The sequence below is a fragment of the Mustela nivalis genome (assembly GCF_964662115.1).
Source record: "Mustela nivalis genome assembly, chromosome: 14".
NCBI lineage: Eukaryota > Metazoa > Chordata > Mammalia > Carnivora > Mustelidae > Mustela > Mustela nivalis.
Genome location: NC_139033.1, coordinates 74,360,015 through 74,385,580, shown reverse-complemented (window position 1 = coordinate 74,385,580; position 25,566 = coordinate 74,360,015). Strand labels below are relative to the sequence as shown.

At 39.1% G+C, this 25,566-nt stretch overlaps 1 protein-coding gene across 4 annotated transcripts in view; it reads right to left on the bottom strand.

The window, feature by feature from the left end:
* The window catches only part of ARHGAP28 (Rho GTPase activating protein 28), a 238,739-nt gene that overhangs the window by 127,675 nt on the left and 85,498 nt on the right, over positions 1-25,566 (bottom strand). The window contains exon 1 of one of the 4 annotated variants that reach the window (XM_082697299.1): positions 23,721-23,914. The exons of 2 other annotated variants lie outside the window; for them this stretch is intronic. The gene's annotated coding sequence lies outside the window, so the exon portion shown is untranslated. Of the gene's footprint in view, positions 1-890; positions 991-23,720; positions 23,915-25,566 lie in introns of those variants that run through there. One more of the 4 variants, XM_082697298.1, reaches the window with a different exon arrangement.

Genomic DNA, 25,566 nt, shown 5'->3' with positions numbered 1-25,566 from the left:
GTGATACATGCCCTCCATAATACCCACCACCAGGCTCATCCAACCCCACACCACCCTCCAAAACCCTCAGTTTGTTTCTCAGAGTGCACAGTCTCTCACGGTTTGTCTCCCCCTCTAATTTCCCCCAACTCACTTCCCCTCTCCGTCTCTCAATGTCCTCCATTTTATTCCTTATGCTCCATAAGAGTGAAACCATATGATAATTGATTCTCTCTGCTCGACTTATTTTACTCAGCATAATGTCTTTCAGTTCCGTTCATTCTGATGCAAAAGTTGGTTATTCTTTCTTTCTGATGGAGGCATACTACTATTCCATTGTATATAGGGACTATATCTTCTTTATCCATTCATCTGTTGAAGGGCATCTTTGTTCTTTCCACAGTTTGGCGACTTTGGCTATTGCTGCTATAAACACTGGGGTACAGATGGCCCTTCTTTTCACTACATCTGTATCTTTAGGGTAAATACCAATAGTGCAATCGCAGGGTCATAAGGTAGCTATATTTTTAATTAAGGAATCTCCACACTGTTTTCCAAAGTGGTTGCACCAACTTGCATTCCCACCAACAGTATAAGAGGGTTCCCCTTTCTGCACATCCTCTCCAACACTTGTTGTTTACTGTTTTGTTAATTTTGGCCATTCTAACTGGTATAAGGTGGTATCTCAATGTGGTTTTGATTTGAATCTCCCTGATGGCTAATGATGATGAACATTTTTTTCATGTGTCTGTTAGCCATTTGTATGTCTTCTGTGGAGATAATCACATCCAAAAAATGGCTATATGTTTTAAAACTTTCCTTAGGATGTCCCAGATGGTGGTCTGGATCCCAAAAGTGCTTAGGGAGCCCCAACCGATAAATATCTGGTCACCCCAAATATCTCCTCTCACCTTAAGGGTTGGGCTACACCAGCTATCCCAAGAAGAAGGTGGGACGTGACCAAGAACAGGGGTCAGTGAACTACATGCAAACAATCCAGTCTGCAACTGCCTTTAAAAAAAAACAAAAAAACAAAAAAACAAAAAAACACAGCTTTACTGACATATAGCCACTCCCACTTGCTTGACTATAATCTATGGTCACTTGTAGCTTCAGTGGCAGAGCTGATATTTACTAAAGAGATCTCAGGGATCACAAAGCTGAAAACATATACATCTGGCCTTTTAAAGAAAATTTGCTGATTCCTGAGCCAGAACAAATGAATGTGTTCGGGGCACGTGTTGCCCGCCTACGACATGGTAAGAAAAAATCCTCTGTCTTCCCCAGATTAAGAGACCAGACCATTTCCTAAGGAGCCGGGGCTGTTAGAATAACACACTCCACATTTTCCCACTGGAAGCACAGGCTGTGTCCTCCTGGGGCTCTGAGAAACTCTAAGACCTGACTCTCCTTGCTGGACCTTGGGAAGAATAGGAAGCTCAGTTAAACTTCCTGCTGGTTTTTTTTTTTTCATACTCTGAGTCTGAATCCTTGTACTCAGGTCCATTCATCTAGGGAGAAGAGTGCTCTGAACTCCACTCTTTGATTCAGATAGTCTTTAATAAAATAACTATGCAGGAAAATATACTAATGGCAGTCTGTGAAAATAAGATTTCAATGCTTCAGTTGATTTCTTCAGAAGACCTGTTTAAAACCTGTTTGACCCACTTCTGTGCATTTATGAAAAAGTGTAATTGAAAAGTTAAAATGGTCATGTGATTTTTAAATGTCTTTTTACATATAGAGAGAGGTTCAAATTCTACTGAATGAACAAAAAACAAGATTTGAAATAACGGTCTAATAAATTAGACCCATTAGTAAATCTAAGGAATGTATAAGAAAAACTGAAAGCCAGAGTGAAGTTTTGATATCACAACTTAAGGAAAATAATGTATTCCTCAATGAAATTACTGAAGTATAGCTATGTCTTGTCAGGGACCCAATAGCAGCACAATATCATCAGCCAATGGAGGGTCAAGCTCCTCCTGGCAGGACTGGTTAATTCCAAGACCCCTCTGCAGTTCACAGGACTGTTACCCCCATGTTCGTATTACATGCCAAAGGTCAATAAACCCATTTTCAAAAATGGCAATTTCTCGGGGCGCCTGGGTGGCACAGTGGGTTAAGCCGCTGCCTTCGGCTCAGGTCATGATCTCAGGGTCCTGGGATCAAGTCCCGCATCGGGTTCTCTGCTCAGCAGGGAGCCTGCTTCCCTCTCTCTCTGCCTCTCCATCTACTTGTGATTTATCTCTGTCAAATAAATAAATAAAATCTTAAAAAAAAAAAAGGCAATTTCTCTAAAGTGTCTGAAGTCAGGCAAAAACATTAAGCAAAAGCCACTGGGATTTACTTACCACAATATGAAGGAAAAAAATAGATTTGAACAAAACCTGCCACTCTATTATGAAACTGAGTTTGTGGGGAAAAGCAGAGGGACTGGGAGAGGAATACTCATTGTGTGAAGTGAGATAGGCTGGGAAAACCAAGAATAAACTTGGCAACTATTTTAAGAACAATTAGTTTTCCATATATCTATTTTGTAACATCTCAAGTTTAGGATTGCACACTGTACACGTTCTCTTAAAGAGAAATATTGTTTGACTTTAAGTGGAAAAATAGCTTAACGGTGTTTGTTACCTAATATTTTTGTTTTTCTTTCCTAACTGAAAATGAATAAAGAATTAATACAACTAATTTCATGATTATGTAGAATTCACAAAATATAACCTCTCTCTCCCCTTAATAACCATTGTACGAATGACCTAATAGAGGAGGCTTTAGCAAGTAATCCAGAACACTCTCACAACAATGAATGAACAATGGGTGTAAAATTTTCCATTTATGTTGTGAATTATATTTTCTGATGTCCTTCTTAATTACCCTTACTCTTCATGGATCTAGATGAGTCTCGATCAAATCCTCAGCATATTAGAATGAAATATACATCCTTTACCGAGGAAAGCAAACAGAGGAAACCTACCACCTTTTAAATGTCACTGCCAAGAAACACATGCTGTGTTTTACAATTCACAGTATGGCTTCCCTTGGAACTGAAGTGGGGGAAGGAAGGAGAGTAGAGAAAGTCATTTAAACAGTTTCCAGAAAACTGACTGCAATTCTTTATTCTCTTCCACTCAGCAAATAATCTCCAAAAGCCTACATTTCACTTTTCTCCCACACTGTTTCTACCTCCAAATTTGCTCATTTCCTTTGGGCATGGGAATACAGAAAGAAGAAGGAAAAATAAGCATGAAATGAAACAGGTATATATATGAGTAGCACCCATGGTCTGAACACTTGAAATTCAAAGAACCACTAAAGAAGCAACTTCCCTTATTCATCATTGCTTTGAGCATTAAAAAACCTCACCTACTCTCACATGCCATGGTCCTCTCTGTATTAAAATTGTGTCCCATAACAAGTATGGACCATGTACTTTATGGTATTTTAGGGTTTCACATTTATCACTTTTTATAAGTATTTTAACTATGAAAAAAGGGAAACCCCAGATGTTAAGTGACTTGTCTAAGGGTCACACGACTTAAAATTGAATGGTCTTTCTGGAAAACATGTAGAAAGCTTTTGTACCCAAAATGATCAATATTAATGACACAAAAATCACCCAGAACAACTGAGGCATTTTTTTGAAGATCCTCATTATGTTCTGCTTAATGCTTAAAATACAAGTTTGAACCAGGTAATTATAAGCATCAGCCTGGAAGCAGCTTTTAAGGAACAGATTTTATGCATAAGTAGATGGAAACTGGCTAGGTAAGAGCCATTTCTAAGGAGAACTACAACACTATGTGTCTAATGAATTAACCTAACAACCTATAGTTGAGAAAGGAAGGAAGGGATTGCAGCAATTTATGTACAAACAGTGGAAAAAGTCTATCATTTGATTAAGGAAGGAGGACCACACAATTTTACAGAGATCATGATTACCACACCATTAGGTTATTTCCCCTCCACCTCTTGTTTAGCCAGCACTGTAAAGACTAAAGAACACTAAAGATGAAGGAGGGCAATCTGACACTGTGAACCTATGTTTCTCTCTTGAACTGTGTCCTCCATAGGGAGTGTTCTGGAATGCTGTGGGAGAGCTTTTTGATAACTGCAATGACTGGGACTCTTGCTGGTATTTAATCAGCAGCGCCAAGAATGCTAGGAGTCCTACAATGAAGGAGATAGTCCTATACCAAGAAAGAATGGTCTCGTGTCACACATGACTTTCAAATACCCTGCTGGATATTAACCACAGCTGAAAGACCTGTTTATAGTTGTTGAAACCTAGAGTCTGATTCAGTGGAAGTCTTTTTTATATACTGAATTTTCCAGCAACACAATTATAGTGTCAGTTGATGAAAAACTGCACTTTATTTGAATATTCAGCATTCTAGAAATTCATGTCGTGTGCAGCAATCCAGCTCAGGTAGACTGGTCTCCACATGCAGTATCCCTATCCATAGTACTTCTTTGTATCAGAGTAACCATTTGACTCCTTCCTTGTGTCATCTCCTTTAGTTGCTTCTCAATGTTGACATATCAAAATACTATATAAAATGCAGTTCCATTTTTCTCTTTATATTACAGTTGGGCTATTATATTGATTTTTAAATTATATGCATTGGTATGTTATCTACAAATATCACCTAGGGATGGTCAAGGGACAATGTGTCTGATAGAGTTGACAACAAGGGCTATCGACAATTTTTTCTTTTCTGGAACATCTCTCACTCCTGGCTTCTGTAACAACGCTAACTCCTTGTTTCCTCGAACAATCTTCATCTATTTCCCTGGCTCTTCTTGTGTCTGGCTCTTCAAAGCAGCAATGTTCCCCTGAATTTCACCCCTATACACCCCTCTATTCTTACTGATTTATCTCTTCCTCTTCTATGACTTTGACCAACATTTACTTGCCAAACTTCTCACAAATCGAGAATGTAAGTTTTCCACCCCTTTTGCTGAATTTCACACCACATTTTCAGTTGCCCACTGTGTACTACTTGGATTATCTACCAGTGCAGTCCCTCAAATGCAACTAGCTCCAAAGAGAGCTCATTATCTTCCCTGCAAATCTGTTCCTCCTATATTCTCGTTTTTCTTGGCTAGTGGTGATACACTTTACCAAGTCTGCCAAATTAGAAAACTGGGATCATTTTAGGCCAGTTCATCATTTTTTACTCTCCCAAAGCAATTGTTCACCAAAGCCTACTAAATTATCCTGTATCTTGAATATTTCTAAAATCTAAAGCTCAATGTTTTATACTTTTTCTAAAATTCAATACAGCAGCATTAAAGTCCTAATGATCAGTGTGATTTAACACATCAAATCCTACTTAAGTTATAAGCCTATAAAAAATAATAGTTTTAGGGTGGTGCAGTTGGTTAAAGCACCCAACTCTTGGTTTCAGCTCAGGTCTGATCTCAGTGTGGTGAGATTGAGCCCCACCCACTTAAGGCTCCCAGCTCGGGTAGAGTAAGCTTGAGTTTCTCTCTCTCTCTTCCTTTGTGCCCCTCCCCCACAATCACTCTGTCTCTCTCTCTCTCAAATAAGTTAATCTTAAAGAAAAAAAAGAAGGAAATAAATAGTTTTAAGCAACTGAATGCACAAAAATATTAAATATAAAATTACTTATGAAAATTTGAAACAACTGAAAGGAAATGATTTGTTTTTTTATTGTTCATCCCTACAAATGTGACTCTGTAGCCATTGAAATTATGCTAATGGAATGTCTTTATTATAACAAGAAATGCTTTTCATAGTGTTAAATGAAAAATCAAAATCTAAAATTATCTTAACCATATAAAATGTGCAGGGAAAAGTGGAAGAAATCACTAATGGCAATTATCTCTCATGAAAGAATGATAGATTATCTGCATTTTTCTCTTAATATTTTTCTGTGATCTTCCAGATTTTTCACAAGGCTCATGCTTTCCCTATAATTACTTTAAGTCCTTTTCAAGTCTTGTCAATGGTCCCTGTACCATAGTTCAGTCTCCTAATGTACTTTCCTTGCTTCTTGTTTCCTTGCTCTTCAGTCCATCCTCCAAGATACTAATGAAATGAACCTTTTCAAAGTGTGGACTTGTTCATGGAGTTCCCTTTCTGCTGGATTCCTACTGCACAAAGGTCCAGGAGCAAATGAGTAAGCATGTCATAAAAAGGTCGGACAGCCTCTCTCTAAGTCTGTTTTTTCAGCTTCATCCCCTGCAATTCCTCACCAACACAGACCTTCCCACATTTGCTTGAACAAGCCATGGACTGTGGCATTTTTTGCAAGGCTGTTTTCTTTGACAGGAATGTCCCTTTTTCCCCTTTGCTGCCAGGTCAAGAAACATATTTATCCTTTAAGACTCAATTCAAATGCCATTACCTCTATGAGGCTTTTGCTGACAGTTAGGAGCCATTTACACTCTCCTCCCAAATACAGTTGTGGATACTCTATTGTAGCACTTATCTCTTGGCATAAGAGAGACACTACCAAAGAAAAGAAATTCCTCTTTGTGGAAAAATACAGTGTCTACGTCCTCATTGCATCCCAAGCCCTGACACAAAGTCTGGCACTCAGAAAGTATTTGATGAATGACCAAATTAATGAACAAAGTCAAAAGCTATAGGAAGAAAATCAGCAAGCACCTCAGATCAGCAGCTGGCCTGGAGAAATGATAGCTGGGCTACAGTTCCTGACTAGACAAAAGGCAGAAGGAACCAGAATGTTGAAAGTAGCAGAACTACTCAAGTTAGTTATGAAGAGGAAATGACAGATGGGTTATGCAGTGACTGATAACTGCTGGAGATTGTTAGAAAAGAAGGATTATACTATTACCTTAAAAAATCTCTTGGGGGGGGGGGGCTGGGTGGCTCAGTGGGTTAAGCCTCTGCCTTCGGCCCAGGTCATGATCCCAGGGTCCTGGGATCGAGCCCCACATCGGGCTCTCTCCTTGGCGGGGAGCCTGCTTCTCCCTCTCTCTCTGCCTTCTTGTGACCTCTCTGTCTCTCTCTGTCAAATAAACAAATAAAATCTTAAAAAAAAAAAAAATCTCTTGTGGGGTATCTAAGTAGCTCAGCCGTTTAGCATCTGCCTTTGGCTCAGGTCAATATCCCAGCATCCCCCGATATTGAGCCCCGAGCAGGGAGCCTACTTCTCCCTCTCCAGTTCTCCCATGCTTGTGTTCCCTCTTTTGCTATCTCTCTATCATAAATAAATAAAATCTTAAAAAAAAAAAACCAAAAAACAAAAACAAAAACCCTCTTGTGCCTTTGTACTGGAAATACAGAAGTCTTTGAGAGCTATGCCTAACACCTTTCATAAAGAATCAAAAACTCTGTAACTGTGTTTTTGAGTAGTAAAACAAAACACCTAACATCAGAACACCCATGGGAAGCTGAGACACCAGAGTATTATTTAAGGTACCTTGAATATTACTTGTGCAGTCTCTTTGACTGCACATTACAACTTTTTTTAAAAAATTTAATGCAACTGGGGCCCAGATATCACTGTTTTTTTAAAACCCCCACTGTTGGGAATCACTAATCTACTAGAAAACAATTTTCCCAACTGTATGCTGCATCTCTAAAAGGAAACCAGTAACTTCATGATTACTGTCATTGTTAATCTCATTCCTGAAAAGTGAGAGCCAATAACATACATTTAGTATCAAAGAAAGGTAAATAACAACATAACTTAAACAACTTCTTCACTCAAGTTAATTTTTATTTTAGCTGATTTTTCCCCTGTATTCACTTTCAATATAAAATTCAAACCTGAATAAATGATCATAGTGGAATACTATATTCCAAGATCATATTTTGCTATTTTAAGGCCAGAGGAAAAAACTTGGAGAATAAAAAATTTATGAGAACAAACTGAGCTCTAAGAAGAAAATGTGCTATTATAAGGATTTTTTTTTCCCCATGACTGGCTCAATTTTAATAGTTTTCAGTGGCAGTTCTTGCTGTGGGGAGAATGTGTTCTAATCCTTTAGACCTTACTTAAAATGGTACAATCTTACATTATGTTCAGGGATTCACCTATATATAGCAGGAACAATGGAAAAATGTTCTTGAAGAATTAAGAGAACACTGATCAGTCATCCTAAGAAGGCATTCTGGTGGGCAAGTGATAGGAGGGTAGAAGAGGGACAATAGTGGGGATACTGGGATGAGAAGTGAGGCTGGCGGGGTAAACTGAGTTCCAACTTTCTATGTCTGAGGGTTGCTTTCCTCTGAGTTCTCACATTTTACCCTCAGTGTAGCCAACAGTCCTGACTTAGGTACACACTTACTCCCTTTCAGATGCTGGCATAGTTAGGAAATTTTCTTAATTTTTCTTTAAGAGTATCTGATCAGGATAGTTTTTCAGAAAAAAACCTTTACTAAAAACTAGAGAAAGGTGGGGGAAAGAAAATGAAATGGTAAAAAGCCATAAAATTTATAATAAATAAATAAATAATATATACATACATATATATGTAATAGGCATATAATAATGTAAGTATGTGACCAATAGAGGCTAACAGTGCAGTTAAGCTGGTATAAATTAGCAACTCTAGAAGTCATTATCCTGGTCATTTGACCTCAAAATGCTATTTTATTTAACTGATTTTCTCTGCTCCATTTCAAGACAAGCATCTTACTCCTGATTTCTCCCCACCACCAACCTCCAATAAGACTTCTTATTTTAAACACTGTGTTATCTTCTAGGGGAGTATTTTTCAAAAAAATTTTAACCACATATCAGAAGTACATCTCTGTCTATCCAACACACACATACATCTTATATGCCACAAACATAAACTTCTCATTATGGGTGATGTAAAGTCTCATTATGTGTGATGTACTCTGATATATTTCCTTTTCTATTCTATTTTTTCAAATGGTGATAGCAGCCTACTAAACTGATTCCATAACCTAGTACAAGGGAGTACTAGCAATAGAAAAACCAAGCAAAACCTGAAGATTTCCATCTTCTCTAATGCTCAGATTAACATGGAAGTTCATTTATAGACCAAGAGCAGGATAATGCCCCTTTCTTAGTTTTTCAACTCTGCCCATTTCTCTGGAATTCTCTGTTTGGTTCAGTTATTTCCCATATGGTAAAGGACTATGACAAGCCAGGGATATAAGAATGATAAGGAGTCCTAATCAATTGTAAGTAGTGACAGAAGTCAACCCAAATGTTAGCTGCTTACCAGCAGAGGAAGCAGGGAGCAACATGTACTAGCCTAAGGCATCATTTGGGCCAAAGAAGAGGGCGCTGAAGTTCAAGAATCCAGAATGATGAAGGCATCTTTTCTCTATCACTCCGTTCTAATGCCAGGAACAGGTGGCAAAACTGTGGCTCTAAGAGAATGATTTGAGTAACAGCTTTGTCCTCTTGAATGAATGAAAGAATGAATGAATAGTTAGGTCAATATTCACAGCCAATATCTCATTTTAAAAAATTACATAATGGTATAAAAATTGTCCCCCTCTTTGCTTGGGTAATTTGGAATGTATGTTAATTCATTTACATGAATTATGCAGAGACTTGAATGGGAGTGTTGCTTACAGGTGACAAAAGATGCCGGCCTAATTAGCAAATCCTGTGAGAACCCTTTTGAAACGGGGATTTAGATTCTTTAACAAACACTGAAATTAACTCCAAGGACAGTTTATGAGGTAATCAGTTGTGTTTTTTTCCTCCATGAATTTTCTTCCCGAAAAAAATCAGCTCCTTAACGGCTTTAGGGCTCTGGCTGCCTGGAAGCATTTGCTGCTCTGCAGCTGCCTCAACACGAACGGCTGTGACTGCACAGATTACTGGCTGTTCCTGGGAGAGACACTGCTATTTGTCAAATGTGACACGAGGATGAAGTTTGAGGACAGGGGATTACAATCAGGTATCTTTACTCAAGATCGTCAAATGTGACTAGAATCAGGAAACAGTGCTTTCACAGGATTTTACAGAGGGACTTCCTCACATTCACTAAGCATATTCATATTTAATTATGATAACTTTGGCCTCTGTTTCCACCTCATTTTGTCCCTATCTCTGCTACAGCATGTACCTCCTGCTATTGTGACACTGACTATGAAGATGCCTTCATTCCTTTAATAATCCAGTTGAGGGCAGGCCTGTGTTGCCTTATTTGTATCCTTAATACCTATGGCAGTACACACTTGGAGCTTAGAATGGGTGAACAATAAGAAGAGGGATGTGAGCTTTGCTCTGGAATGCAGGATAGAGTGAAGGTTGAAAGCAGGGCAAGAGAAGCAAGAAAGGAAAGAGATGACATTTTAAGTAGAAAGCTTAAACTCAACAGGGCTCCTGGTCACTTACTCTCTTAGGAGGAAACTTATCTCTAGAGCAGGGCTTCTCAAACTTTAAGGTGCAGAGAAATCACCTGAGAATCTTGTTAAAATGCTTCTGACATTGGAAGTCTGGTGCAGAACCTAAGAGTCTTCATTTCTAACAAAGTTCCCAGGGGTTACAAATACAGCTGGTTCACAATTTAGACATACCTCAAGTAGCAAGGCACCCAGAACCTGTGTTCTAACATCTGTAGTAACTGCATGGATTTGATCAAGGTCCTGGGAGGAAGTTAGTAATAAATTCAAACAGAGTAACTGAGATTTTGGTAAGATGTGAGCAACATTAGGGGATGCTAGCAGCAAAAAAATTAAGGCCCCTAAGGCTAGCAACTGGGAGGAGGAGCCATCACCAGCCCCAGAAAAAAAGGGGGAAAAGGAGGGAGAAGTTACCAGAACTAAAGAACTTTGGAGCTGGAACAGGAATAGTAGGACATATAAAGATCTGTGTTCTTGGGTATCTTTGGTAGAAGGACACACAAATTTCCCAAGGGAGTGAGAAGACTCACTCCTGTCCTGCCTTCTGACACCCTGCTGTGCCTCCCACTGGCCATACCCAGTTGGGACCTAGAGGGCAAGGTGGAGGTGGGGGGATATTCTAAATGACCCCCAGAGCAAAGAAGGAAGGGAGAGTATACTGGAAGGCACAGGGAGCTCTCCCACAGAGGAATATTTGACCAATTTAACTATTCACTATTTCCTATGGTTAAAAGTAAATATCCTTATAACTGAGTCTGGCCTCCCCTGAGGGGGCTACAGAGCAAAAAACTGCAAAGAGTTTATGTTGATTCTGTAGGTAATCTTTGGAAAGAAAAGAGCCTCAAGGGGCTGGGTAAGTAGGGGCAGCTTTAAAGATAAAAGAAAAACAAGCTAAATGCCTGAAGCAGAAGCAAAAAGGAAGTGCTGGGAAACCATTAAAAGACCAGCTCAGGAAGTTAAGAATATAGTGGCCCCTACAGAGCCTGGAGAAACAGGACTGGCAGGTTGGCGACAGGGGCAAACAGAAAGACCAGCCTTCACTCTGGTTTCAAAAGCACTCTGCCTGAAATGCTTTAGAATTTAGACGCAGTACCACTGGTAGATTTCCAAGATTTGGGGAAGAAAGCAGACCCAAGGAAAACTAGAAACAGTAAGCACGAAGACTAGATAGTCAGTTCCTAAGAAAACGCAACCAGAGGTCTCATAGAGAATTCCAATTATAATTGTGTGTGTGTGTATGTGTGTGTGTGTGAGAGAGAGAGAGAGAGAAAGAGAGAGAGAGAGAGAGAGAATATATACATGTATACACATTACACATACTAGATTCCTCATTAGAGCTCCAATCAAGGCTCTTAGGAAAACATTAAGAAATGGAAAAAGCAACATCCATATTTAGATTTTCAACATGTTAAAAACCCCTATCTTTTACCCTAAAAAACAGTGCCTTCTCACCACCCCAAGGGATGTGCCTTGTTCCTCGTTAGCAACAGGAGGGACTGTACAGCAGTCATTTCCAGGTGTGGAGGTCAGCCCAAAATGCCCGGTATTGCAAGGAAGTGAGAGTACAATGTGGACCCTGCCTGATGAGTCAGATCAGAGTGACCTTTGCCAGGATGTGATAGAATGATGACTGGTTCTGCCCCCTTCACTACTTCCACCCCCTTCCCTAAGCCCATACAGTCAGTTCACCATTGGCCTGAGGGGGAACTGTCAGGAAAAATGGGGGGGGAGGGCAAACAAAGATTCCAAATTCTTGGTTCTAGTTCAAATGAAACACAAAAGTTGTTTTGAAAAGAGATATGAACTGGCAGAACAAGTTTTTTGTGCCTGTGAGAGTGTGTGTGTGTGTGTGTGTGTGTGTGCACACGCACGTGTTTACTACCCTGGGAAGAAGGGAAAAATTCAGAGAGGAAAAAGAGCATTATAGGCAATTAGAGAACATGCATTCTGTGTCCCACCCCCAGAACAAAGCCCCTATCTATTAGGGTGGGATTTGGGATAATCACAGATTTCCCCCAGAAGTTTGGGAGGATCTGGTAAGAAGCTTGTTTGCTTCCTGCCTCCCTTCTTTCATTATTAAGGGAGATAGATGCAGAGACATTCCAAGTGACAAGGGCAGGAAGAATGAGCACGGATGGCTTGGTGGGCTAAGGCAGAGGGCAGGAGTTGCCTGCCTTGCCTAGGGGTGCTGAGTTTAGCTGACAATAAGAGGAGATTGATTGATGCCCCATCTGGCTGGAGACAAAGGTACTGATAGCAGGGGCTTGCAAAGTGAGTAGCTGATGACAGGGAGCCAGGCAGGAGACAGAAACACCCACATCCACAGAACCACGTAAGCATCCCAGAGGCTCCTCAGCCAATCCCATCAGGGTCTAGGCATCAGTTTGGAGCTCTGAGAAGTCAGGGGAAGGAGAAGGTGCTGATCCAGAATAAAGGTCCCCTGACTGCCTCTAGAGCAGTACTCCTTAAAAGCAACATCCAATAAGGAGAGGGAGGAGAGGGGTGGAGAGAAAGATCCTAAATATTCCCGAATCTTAACCAGAAGCAACTTAGAAAGCGCTAAATTGAATGGAACAGACTGGCTGTGGCTGTGACTAGATTAACTTTTTCTGCTATCTGCCAGAAATGGGGAATTAGAGTTAGAATATAAATTTTGTGGCCAGAAATGAAGAAAATTATGTTCTGTGACTGTGAAATTCATGTGCATTACAAGACTGATGGATTTTCCTCAGCATCCATTGCTTAAATGTTATATGTGAATATTCAGTTAAGGTCAAATTCTATCCAGAAGCAGCAGCACTATAGTCTGACTTCTGCAAACACTGGAGAAGCAGATCCTGGCTGGTCATCTGGCCTTGACCTGGGATATTATATGAGCTCTGATTTGCAGGGGGGACAGCTTCCCAGGTCCAACCCAGACTCAAAAAGCAGGGCCCTGCCTGGAAGCACCTGGGCCCATGCCTGAGAGGTGGAAGGCAACGTCAATCCCTTTTCACACGTGTGAATATGCCAACAGCTCCACTGCTCACAGGAGGGTCCTGCCCCTTCTGCTTGCCTCTCCTTGCCAACATCTTGCTGCAGCCTCTTATTTCTTCTAGTTTTCCAAACAATTCCTGTTCATAAGGATCTCTTATATAAACCAGGGACTCCTGGGTTCCTGTCAATGACATTTTGGGTTCTCTTCGATTTACTATCATAGCAAGATGACTGAATTTCTGCCAGAAATTTGTTAGAAAGATGCACATTGGCCAGAGTAATTTTGAAGCAATGAAGAATTGTCAGGGTCTGTACCAATTCTTGACAAATGCATTTTCACCATTATCTAACCCATTTTCCCAATAATGAGGGTCTTTAAAATGCTATACAAGATGAGGCAAATATTTCTGCTTTCCACAAGGACTGGTGAGCAACTGAATGTGACCTTTGTCTTAGAATCAGGGCAGATACTGTTCATAAATGGCTGTTTGGGGGATCACAGTACATCTGTACCCTGGGAGTTACAACTAAAATTTTGTAGATTTCTGATGAAAACAACATAGAGAGCCCAGAAAATAAACACCAAATTCCTATACAGTTTGTGAAGCTGTATATATTGAAACTGTATACATACAGTTTGTGAAACTACCATTGCAAGTAGTTGCAATGGTAAAGCCTCTTGCGTCTGGTTCTACCCAAGGAAACATGTGAAACATGTGCAACTCCTGAAAACATCCAGCTTGTCAGGACTATGATTCATTTTCTTTTTTTAGTTTCTTTTCTTTTTTTCTTTTTTTTAAAGATTATATTTATTTATGTGAGAAGAGAGAAAGCAAGAGAGAGCATGAGTGGAGGGATAGGGGCAGAGGGAGAGGGAGAAGCAGACTTCCCACTGAGCAGGGAGCCTGATGAGGGCTCGATCCCAGGACCCTGGGATCATGACCTAAGCCAAAGCAAGATGCTTAACTGACTGAACCACCCATGTGCCCCTAGTATTCATTTTCTATTACACAAGTTCCACAACCCTGATCAGCAGCCCAAACAGATAGATACTACCCTCTGCTTAACTGCAGAGCTTCAATATCTATCTTGATATGCAATTTGGGGGAATTTCCCTGATAACATGATGTAGAGTTATTTTTACATTCACTATGCAGTATACCACCCTTCAATAATACCTGGGCCCAAACTAAGTCTGATTTTGATAATGGCCTACAAAGGGACCTGGGCTCTTATGCCTGCATGACTGTATGTCAGGAACATTAAATAAAAAACTTCTACTGTAAAACTCAGGCAAATATAAAACTTCTACTGTAAAACTCAGGCAAATATTCCTTGAGAACTGAGCTGGAGAAAAGGAAATGAACATACTATATCAGCAGACGAATTCATATGTTCTGACCCCTGCTTAAGCTGGAGAGTTAGGCCAGTGCTTTACTGACAGGTGTGAAGTGGTGATTCTGTAAAAGAAAGGGAGGGAACCCTAAAAAAGCATAGTCTTCTAAATGCATTAGAAGAATGAACTGTTGTGATAGTCCCATATCCCCTAATATCAGAGAATCTATTATTCATAGTATCATCTAGCTAGGAATTGTATTACATTCAGAAAAGTCCAATTAAAAACATATCCAGAGAATGCAGCACTTACAAAGATATTTAAAACAGAATAAAAGAGAGAAAATAACCCTAGTCAATGTGCATTAATACTCAGTAATTATACAAAGCACTCCCTAGTGCCCAACTTTGGGTAAAATACCTGTTGAACATCCTCAACAATTCTATGAAAAATATTATCAGTGCTATTATAATTTCTTTTTACAGATTAAAAAAAAAAATATATATATATATATATATATATATATATATATATATATATATATAGGCTTAAGGAGAGTTAGTCACTCATCTGAGGACCCATAGCTGTAATGGGTATGTAATATAAGATGTAGGATTCAAATGTAGGTAGTAGGACCTCAAGATTCAAAACTCTTTGCCCTGTATCTTGGGTGTTTTCCCCCAGACTACCCCCAATGTTGCTACTTCTCATGACCTGCTCACTGCTAAACAGCTGTCTATGAATAGACAATATGGACAGTTTTTAGAGAAGTTCCTGTTCACTACTAGAAGAGCATGCCACAATAGAATCAAAGCACTCACACATTTTTAGTACCTAGGAAACCACCAGTCAAGTTTTTAAGACATTTCACAAGAAACCTGGAGCCATTTAAGATATTGTCAGTCATTTCATGTGCATTCCATCACTGTACTAATTTATTTTAAAACTAGAAATGTAATGTGCAAATTTTATGAAAACAAACAAACAAAAAAAGATCCTAAAGAAATGATGAGACATCTAACAATTGATTTATGAGTGAGTTATACATTATCTCTATACTAATCCTTAGTCAATTTACAAAAAGCAAATTATTTCCCAAGTTTGAAGCTGATCAATAGTCTGGGAGTGATCCTGGTAACAAGCAACTGTTAATGGCTTAGCCCCTGTCAAAGGAAGCCAGCATAAAGAACAGCTTAGAGTCCTGTTGACAGAGGCTTGGGAAATACCTACTCCAAAGAGTCCACAGGGTAGCCATGAGAGTAAAACACCACTGAGGAGAGTCACACTTTCAATATTGGTGGCTATCCTGAGTTTTGTCCTGTCTACTTGTGGCACTGAGCTCCTCCCCAGGAACTTATCTATTGCTGTGGCTTCACTTATTGGCTGAGGATTCTCTAATCTTTGACCAGACCACTCTTGAACTCACACTCTTCAGGATATCAAATCATCTTTGTATGTTTGACTCATCATGTCCAAAACTCAGCCCCTCCCAACTGTAATCACGCCTTTTCCCCAGCCTCAGGAGCGGCATCACTACAACCTTGCCATTTTTCACTTCTCCCCCTTTTTACACATTATATTGGACAGGCCCACAAATCTGGCCAAATCTACCTTAGACACATCCCTCAAATCCATCTTTTTTTATTTAACTGTATGTCCATTTGTATACAAATCTATGATATATCTAGGCTACTGCACACCGAACTTCTCTCTCAATATTTGGCTCCCTGACTTTTTAATACCCTTTACATACACTTGTAAAGGTTACTAAAACAAAAATTATATAAATTATATAATGCCATTCTCTTGTTAACAATCAGTGAATGAGGCTAACCCAACCATTTGGTAGATTGTTACAAATCCATTAGCTGGTATAAATGTTTCTTTACAACCTTTTTTACCTTTTTTAACGCATCTAACCCCCACTCTAATTATATTTGCTGAAGTTCATCCATAATTTAATCGTGGGTCCCTTAAGTAGGCTGGTGAATAGGAGTCAAGGAGGACAAGAGAGTATAGTGGTTAAGAAAGAGGGCTTTTCAGTTGGCTGATATGAACTGAATCATAGATTTACCTCTTACGGAGGTAGTAACTTATGTGTCCACTCTGAGACCTCACTTCCCTTTTTCTCAAAAAAATGGGATAACATAAATTTATTGTCAGAACTAATTAAGGCAATCTGTTAGCTATTACAATAATAGCTCCTCATCAGGTATATCTAGAGCAAATTTTCAAAGAAGAAACACTTTGTACAAATATATTATTGTTAGTTAAGTAATGATGTCCTCAAGGTTTGTATTATTTAGTTTTTAGAGGTTCTTGAAGGGACAGTTTGGAAAGAAGACGGAAATAGGTTGGTAGCAATTAAGAACTATCCTGTTGAGGCTCTTATACTACCCAGTTTTCTACACTGCTAACTTAGTAGTTCACTGAGTACAAGAACTAGAATTTGCCTCATATTATTACTCTCTTTACTGTGTTTTATCTCCAAATAATACCTTCGGACAGAAACTTCATCTTCTACTTCTTAACATCTCAACATCTCAACATAACCTAGCCCAACACGAGATTCTTGGTAGACCTTCAATAAATACTGAGGTCAGAGTGAGTTATCAGGCTACAGATTGATAATCCTCATGATAAATGCCCAAAGTTAAATGCATGAGTTTCTGATGCTGCTCAACCACGATGGGTTCCCCCCCCAAGGAATAAAGATTATACTTTATAAAAGGAAAAAAAAATGCTTTATAATTCCTTTTGTCACATTGTACAAAGCAAAATGTAAATTAGCATGAACCCATGGGCACACAAATTAAAATTAAGTTTGAGTAATTAATTATCTTAATTGCAATGTTAATAAACACAGTTCATAACACGAAGGCCATCTTTCTCCAGGTTATCTGCACTACTTGATACAAGTAAATATGCACAGTGTTTATAAAAATGTTGACTAATATTTGACTGTTAAGTGAAAATAGCTGTGAGTCTGACCTCTGATTGGAGACCATCTCACAATGCCTCCTTAGGAAAATGCTCCTCTCTAATATTCTGTCTCCACAAATCTATAAATGTTTCCTCTGATTGCCATGTTTTGAGGATTCAAAAAATTATGTCCATAAATTATTCTGAGCTTCACCAGCAAAATTAGCAGTTACTCTATGCCAGGTACCATTCTAAGTACTAGTCTGAGCCTCATAATCGGATGGAATAACTGAGGTTTAAGAGAAAAATTCACTAGCTGACGATTATTGCCTTACTAAGGAGTACAGTCCAGATTTGCACATAGCGTATCCATTCCCAGAGCCTCGCCTCCCAATCACGATATCATATGTCACTCATAAAGTAGAATTTAGTACATATTTTGGGAACTAGAAAGAAGGAGAAATTATACTCCATTAAGATTCAAGAAAGACCTCAAGGAGAAGGATATGTAGGATTCTGACTGGCAGAGATGGAACAGAAAGGATGTGCATTCTAGGCTCTCGTGAACAAAGTCACAAGCCAGGCAGGTGCAGAGAACGGAGTGGGATGGACGAGGAGTCTGGCTTGGCTAGTGCTACGATAGAAAGCATAGTTGTGACAACTCTTCAGATGCCACAGGAGAACACTGTGGGGCTTTAACTAGTAAGCTGTACAAAGTTTTCTCAACAAGGTAACATGAGTTGAGATATTCTTTGGGAAGATTAGATTCTTTCTTTTAAAGCTTAGGAACTTTTTTCTCAGAAGATCATTTTCCTTACTTAGTCTAACAGACTATTTTGGATAATAATCCAACTCAAGAAATTCTCCACTGGGAGGCCTAAGGGACTGAAACTAGCAGGATGAAGCTTAATAGAAATGGGGATAAAGTTCAGGAACTTCAGCTGCCCATGTTTAGGATGACTGCTCCCTGGCAAGAATAAAGTTCCTATGAAAAAGATGAAGAGATTTTGGCCAAATTCAAGGTCAGTATAAGCTAAGAGCATGACACAGATGCCAGGAAAACTAAGTGGAAGATTAAGCAGCATAAAAGTATATCACACAGAAAGAGGAGATGATTATCCTAAACACAGCAGAATTGGAATTCAGCTCTGGGTACCACTAAAGAGGGATGCTGACAGCCAGGACTGATCTCAGAGCAGGATGAGTGAAGACAGAAAGTCAAGAGGCTACGCCACTTGTGTAAATGTTGAAAGCACTGGAGAAATTTAGAAGGCTCCAAGGAAGCATGATTACTAACATTTCAAGAACTGTCTTGGGAAGAACAATCTGTTTAGAATCACAATACAAAAATAGAATCAACAAGAGGATAATATAACCAATGAATCAACTAATACTAAAGACAAGCTCTCCATTAGTTACACGGGAGGAGGGATGTTACCAAATTAAAGGAAGCAATCAGTGTTTAGTGGGCTCCCACAAGCTAGCCAATGACAAGATAATGCTTTTAAAAAGAAAATTCACCTTGCTGAGTATGGGAGTATATAAATACTAGTCTTCAGGAATATAAATACATAGTCTAAGTATAGACTTAGGCTTCAGGAATTTGGAGATGTCAGTGTGAAGGAAGCGGTGAGACGGGGAGAAGGGAGAAGGAGTTTGAAGCTGGAATTTGAGCTGGACTTTGACAGATGAATCAGTTTACAATCTGAAGTGGTCAAGTAACTGCCAAAAAGCCAAACCTTCAGTAAACAGATAGAATTGTAAACAGATTACTGAAAATGCTCATTAAGTCCACTTAGGGCTTAAGAACATACAATAATTCTCTGTAATACATTCCTTCTCATTTTATTGCAGTTTATAGGGGGTAATGTGATCCTTTCCCTTCTTATCTCTCAAACGTATCCCCTATACACACACACACACACACACACACACACAAGCACACACGCACGCACACGCACCAAGCTTTATATATTACTGTGGAAGAGTAACAGATATAACCTTCTCCTTCAAGACAAAAGGTCAGAAAAGGAAGTTAGAAATCAGAGAACACAGAATATGGGGGTCCTATTAATAGGGAAAACAGCCTTCCTTGACTGTTCAAAGTCCTACAGCAACTTCCACCAAAATAGCAGTTTTCCTATTACCTCTAAATGGGAAAACACAAATAACAAATTTTGTCATTCCCTCAGCATTGTGAGGGAGAAAATGCCCAGGCCTCAAAGTCAAACAAATTTTGGTTCACATTCTTGCCCTGACAATCATCAGCTATATAAAATGTGGGCAAGACACTTGGCCTCACAGTACCTCAGTCCCCTTAACTGTAATCTGTGGATACCCACTCCTGCAGGAAGTTTTTGTGATGATAAAGGAAACAGTATTCATCAAATGCCTGCACCTATTCTGTAGTTCTACTCATCATTATCACCAAAATCTAAAGATTGCTAGCAGCAGACGTTTTGATAGCTCAGGCGTTTCTGGGACTTTGGAAATTAGACTTCGTGAAAAAGCTCCAAATGAGCTTGTCTAATATTGGCTTCTGATTTCTCCTATTTCATAGATTAGAAAGCAGTTTTGAAGGAACTGCAACCTCTTAGTGGTAAGGGATATCTATCCATTGACTTCCCTAACTCAAAAAGAGACTGCACTTTGGGTGTTTCATTTTGTTAGAAAAAGGAGGTAAGGAGGAGCAGCTGCAGCAGCTGGGGATGGATCAAGTGATAAATCCTGTCCTTATTTTAACTAAAATACACTGGAAGATTCGTACCTACTGAGTAATTCAAGGTTGGCAAAGAATGAAAAACAATTACGATGTAATATGCTATTATTTAAAAAGAAATCTTTTCAAGTAGGTAAACTGTGTTAGCCTCCATTTTAATGACATTGCTTCAAAGCATCCTGCCTGGGATAGTCACATAGTTCCTCTGGGCGCCCTACCCTGGCCCAGAAGGCTGTCCCATATGCTCCTGTGAGGACAGGCAGCACTGTGTGGGGTTACTGCCTCCATATCTCCAGCATTCCTTTTGAAGTTTATGGAGGCATTTGGAATGAGCTCTGTAAGTTATGGGACAGGAAAAAAACATATCCTTAGCACCTACTTATGCCAGAAGTTTCAGATAGTTATGTACCACCTTAATATACAAATAACTGAAATATTGTGCCTGTCTTTTGAAACAAAATAATAGATGCTTCATGTCCCAAATAGTGATTTCTGTTTAGTACCAGGTTGGATTCTTGGTCAAATCTCCTTTAGGGTGATGAGCAGCTGGGCAGGAAATATCTTCATTTCAGACCCTAATTTTACTACTAGGTATATCCACATGAGAAATTTGGAAAGTTTTAAGTCTTCATGTTCATTTAATTAAACACATCTGACATATGGAGCATTATGTATGGTAAGCTTCATACCTAACAGAGAGACAAGACCTGTTTACTCTGCTCACTTACAAAGAGAGTTTGCTTGGTACTTGAGCTTTGTAAACCTATCATTTATTCATCACTAAAGGGCCCTGGCAATGAATGTCCATCTCATCAGCAGTGACATTGTGCAAACACTCCTCTCAATAGTTTTTGTCCCCTTAAATAATCCACAGGCTTCTATATCACTAGGAAACAATTCCCTTTTTCTCATCTCCCCCCCCCCTCCTGTTTAGATAAGCACTTGGGGGTGATTGTTCTCAGTGCAATCTTCTCTCAGCGAATGGTCTTATCACCAGGTCACACTATACCTTCAGAGATAGCCGAAAGGCTGTTAGACTCTGTCTCCTAAGATGGTGGTGCATTGCTTCCCCAGTCTTTACTATAATACCACTGCACATCTTGACTGAACTGGCTTCACCTTCTGCACTTTTGGAAAGTTTCCAGGCAGGGTCTGTGTTTACGTCAGCAAGACTGATTCAAAACACCACCTCTGGGGTTTTAAACAGGCTTTGAAACACATTCCTGCACTCTGCTCAACTCAGGTCAGTAGGAGGCTTTCCAGTAAATCTGTTACTTTACCTTGTCATTCTACTTTTTACAGAGGGGCACTGATTTCCTTGAAGTTCATCTCATAAGTGATTTTACTTTTCTAAAATTTCTGCTGGAACCTTGGCTAATAGAGCCTTGCATTATTATGCCCATTGTCTTCAGAACTCCTTCTCTATGAAGATTCAGCTTGCTTAAGGAAGATAAGCATTATTCTGTTTGTTTTTTTTTTTTCCCCTTCAGCATTAGGACCATAAAAATTAAGTTCTTTTTTATATTTTCCAATCTAAGCACCAGTTTTGTCTTGTTAAACTTGCTTTTGATTAGCACAGTTACTATCCAATTAATCCCTTAGTTTATAGTTTAACAAGTGCCTTACAAAATTTGTAAGAGATAGGATGTGTACAAAGGGGGTTGGGCAGGGGGCAGTAATTACATGCACAACTATGGGGGGGCTATCAAAACAAAACTGTAGAATTTAAGAATGATTTCTAAAAATAATGTAAATCCTTTTTACTTACAAGATTTAAAGTAAAAGAAAGACTCCCTATTAGTAATACTCATCAAAGCACACTAGTATAAAATTATTTTCACAAACAAGCACATCAAGCATATCCTAGACATTATGCTTGAAATGTATAGCCTATCATAGACCTTGGTTTTGCTTACCACACTCTGAATCTAAAGGTAAAACTAAAAAGAAGAAAGGCCTTACCTCTCTCAAATCATACCATACAAGAAAAGCAGTATTTCTCTAAATGGGCTTTCTTAACACACTCTAATCTAAAAAAGAAGGCTCAACAGGGTTAAAGGAGACTCTACCTTTGATTACAAAAGACATTAGTAAAACAATTTAAAAACAATAAAGAAACTATAAACACACTGGCAAAAATATAAAGATGATGCTACTTAACTAAAAAGAACTCCGAACACTCTGAAGCAGATGATTCTAATTTAAAGGAAATGAAATTCAAATAAACAACAAAAGCACGGGTCCTAATACTTCCCCTTCCTGTGAAAGGCAACACAAAGGACAAAAACAAGAGAAAAAAAAAGAAAGAAAGACAGACAAGACATATAAGGAATCACTGAAAAGGGGGCGGTATGGATAACAGTGCTCTAAAAATTAAAGGAGATTAACAGATACTGTGGAAACCTTTCTGGGAAGGGCTGCATTTGTGTTTCTTGAAATAGGCCTTCTGTTTGCTATTAATCAGACTAAGGCTGGCTTTGAGAGTATTCTATAACACAGGTACCGATTTCTTAAAAAAGGTATATAAGGGAGGAGAAGGTGGAGGCCAGGAAAAGATGAGAAGGAATGGACAAAGGCAGCACCCAAAAATCCCAGGCACAGTACTTTCTGTAGGGCAGGTATGCAATGGGCACTCCCTCTCCAACCACCTGTCTCTTCTAGAAGCAGGGCAAAAACACAGCTGCTTCTAGTTGGCACCCTTTGTCCTAACATGGAAAACCAGAGGAAAGGCTTGGTAGCCTGACCAAGGAAATACATTAATTCCGCTGAAGAGTGGAAGTGCCTACTTGAGTAATGGAGTCTACCTCAGTAGACGTTTCCAAAATTAGATAATGAACTAGAAAGACTGGATTAGAGGTTTGTTTTTTTTGTTTGTTTGTTTGGTTTTTTTTTAAGATTTATTTGAGAGAGAACACACACAGGGCAGCAGGCAAGGGGCAGAGGGAGAGGGAACAAGAATCCCAAAGAGACAGAGCCGCACATAGGGCTCTGTCTCACACCCCGAGATCCTGACCTGAGCTGAATCCAAGAGTGAGACGCTCTACTGACTGACACCCCTGGATTAGAGTTTTAAAGGCTCCTGCTCAAAAGCAGGAACTGGAATCAAATGACCTCTAAACCATTCATTTGTATGCATCTATTATTTTAACTAATCTTCCCAAATTAGTAACAGGGCTTATCTACTCTTCTATATTTGAGCTTTAGAAACTTTCATCCACCCTGTAACAAAAATCTTTGGAAAGTTAAAAAATCAAGTTTACTATCACTTAACATTATGTACCTATAACTTACTAATAAAACCATAACCTCCACTTACTCATTCAATTAAAAATGCATTTTTAAAAAAGCTATAGCAACCATCTACTCTCTTCTTTCCTCTCTTATATGAAAGAATCAGTCTGAGGCAAGAAGCTTATAGCCCAAGTGATTGATCTAGAAAGTGCTCTCAACCTTACCTTTTAGGAGGTTAAAAGTCTCATGGATGATATTCTTAAGGGAGAAATACAGAACATCTGTGCGATCATGTGTCCTCATGGCCTAGAAATGGGGAGGCCATCCTCCAGCCCATATCCAACACCCCACACCCTCTGAGCACTGCCTCCCTCCTCTGAGACAGGACAGCACTGGCTGCCTCCAGCCCAGCGGCAAAGAAACAAAGGGCACTGGAGTTTCTTGCAGGAGGAGAACTAATTCCCACTGCACGGTAGCTATTTAAAGAGGTAGTGCCTGTGGGACAGATTTGCCTCCCAGCCTTCCTGTTTGTGTCCCAGCTCCAATTTTCACCCATTTCCTAAGGAAGACCGCAAAGTGTAATCAGCCTCAAGAAGGCTGAGATTTATGAAAACTCGTGCAGTGCACAAGGGCGAGTTTTACAGTTTTCCCCTTTTCTTCTTTTCCCCACTAAACAGATATAAGACTTTATTAAAAGTACTTTCAAAGTCAAAAGCAAACACTGTATGTATCATGATTTAGTAAGTACTTCTACTCCTGAAAGAATTTTAACCTGAAATGTAGGAACAAAAGAATTTGTAGATAATTAATCTAACAGGTACCAAGTATTAATGCAGAGCAAAAACGTGCACCTTATGGTCAGAAGGCTAAGGCTTGATTCAAAAAACCTCTGGGATTTGCTAGCTTTAAGTAAAAAAAATTCACCCAATCTCTTGGGGCCTCAGATAAGAAATTCACCCCATCTCTCTGAGCCTCATTTTCTTTGTCTGAATAAATGGGAATAATAACATGTAGTTTACATGTCTACTGTGAAAACTGCATAAGATAACCGGAAAAAAACCTATATTTTGCCTTATGTAAAAGATCATGTAGTCACTGCATACTGGCATCTAATTTCCCAGCAGCTGTTACACAGTATCAGTCATTAGTAGATGGATACAAAGAGCTAATACATCCCCTTTCATCTCTCCAAAATTATATTATGTATGCATTTGTTCACTTTCCTGTTGTCTGACTTCCCCACTGGTAATGAATACTTAACAATATTCCCAGGATCAAGAATAGCATTTATCATTTATAAATATACAATAAGTACTTGTTAAATAAATGAAGAAATAAATGCATAATTTCAGAAAAATCAAGCAAAATGCTCTCCACACATAAACCTGTAACACTTATTGAATTAATGAATGAACCACAACTTTTTTTCTATAGAAAAACATCCCAGAAAAAATGCAATATAACAGAATTTTAAGGAAAGTTGGAGCTCTGAAGATTTTTGACATAAATATGACTATATGTTTTATGAGATCTCCCTGTTCAAATATATTATTAAGATGGTTAAGGTAAAGGCTTCTTACAACATGGATATGAGGTACAATAATTGGTATGAATTAATTCAGTGAAAGAGTTTACCTTAGTTTAGAATCTACCTAAAATCCTTCCTCAGGCCTCTTTGTTAAAAATGGGAACTCTTGGGGCACCTGGGTGGCTCAGTGGGTTAAATAAAGCCGCTGCCTTCGGCTCAGGTCATGATCCCAGGGTCCTGGGTGGAGGGAGCCTGCTTCCCTTCCTCTCTCTCTGCCTGCCTCTCTGCCTACTTATGATCTCTGTCAAATAAATAAATAAAATCTTTTTTAAAAAGGGGGGTAGGGGACTCTTTTCCTCTGCTGCCCTTCAAGTTCTAGTGTGATGGCAGTGGGATTTGATAAGGACTCATTGATTTTTTTTTTTTTTTTAAGAGCTTTACCCAGACAAGGAGGATAAAAACCTGGTGTCCCTTGTGTTTCTTATGATCCAACTACTAATGTTTAATATGACATAACAACATGCTGGGAGACAGGAGAGTCT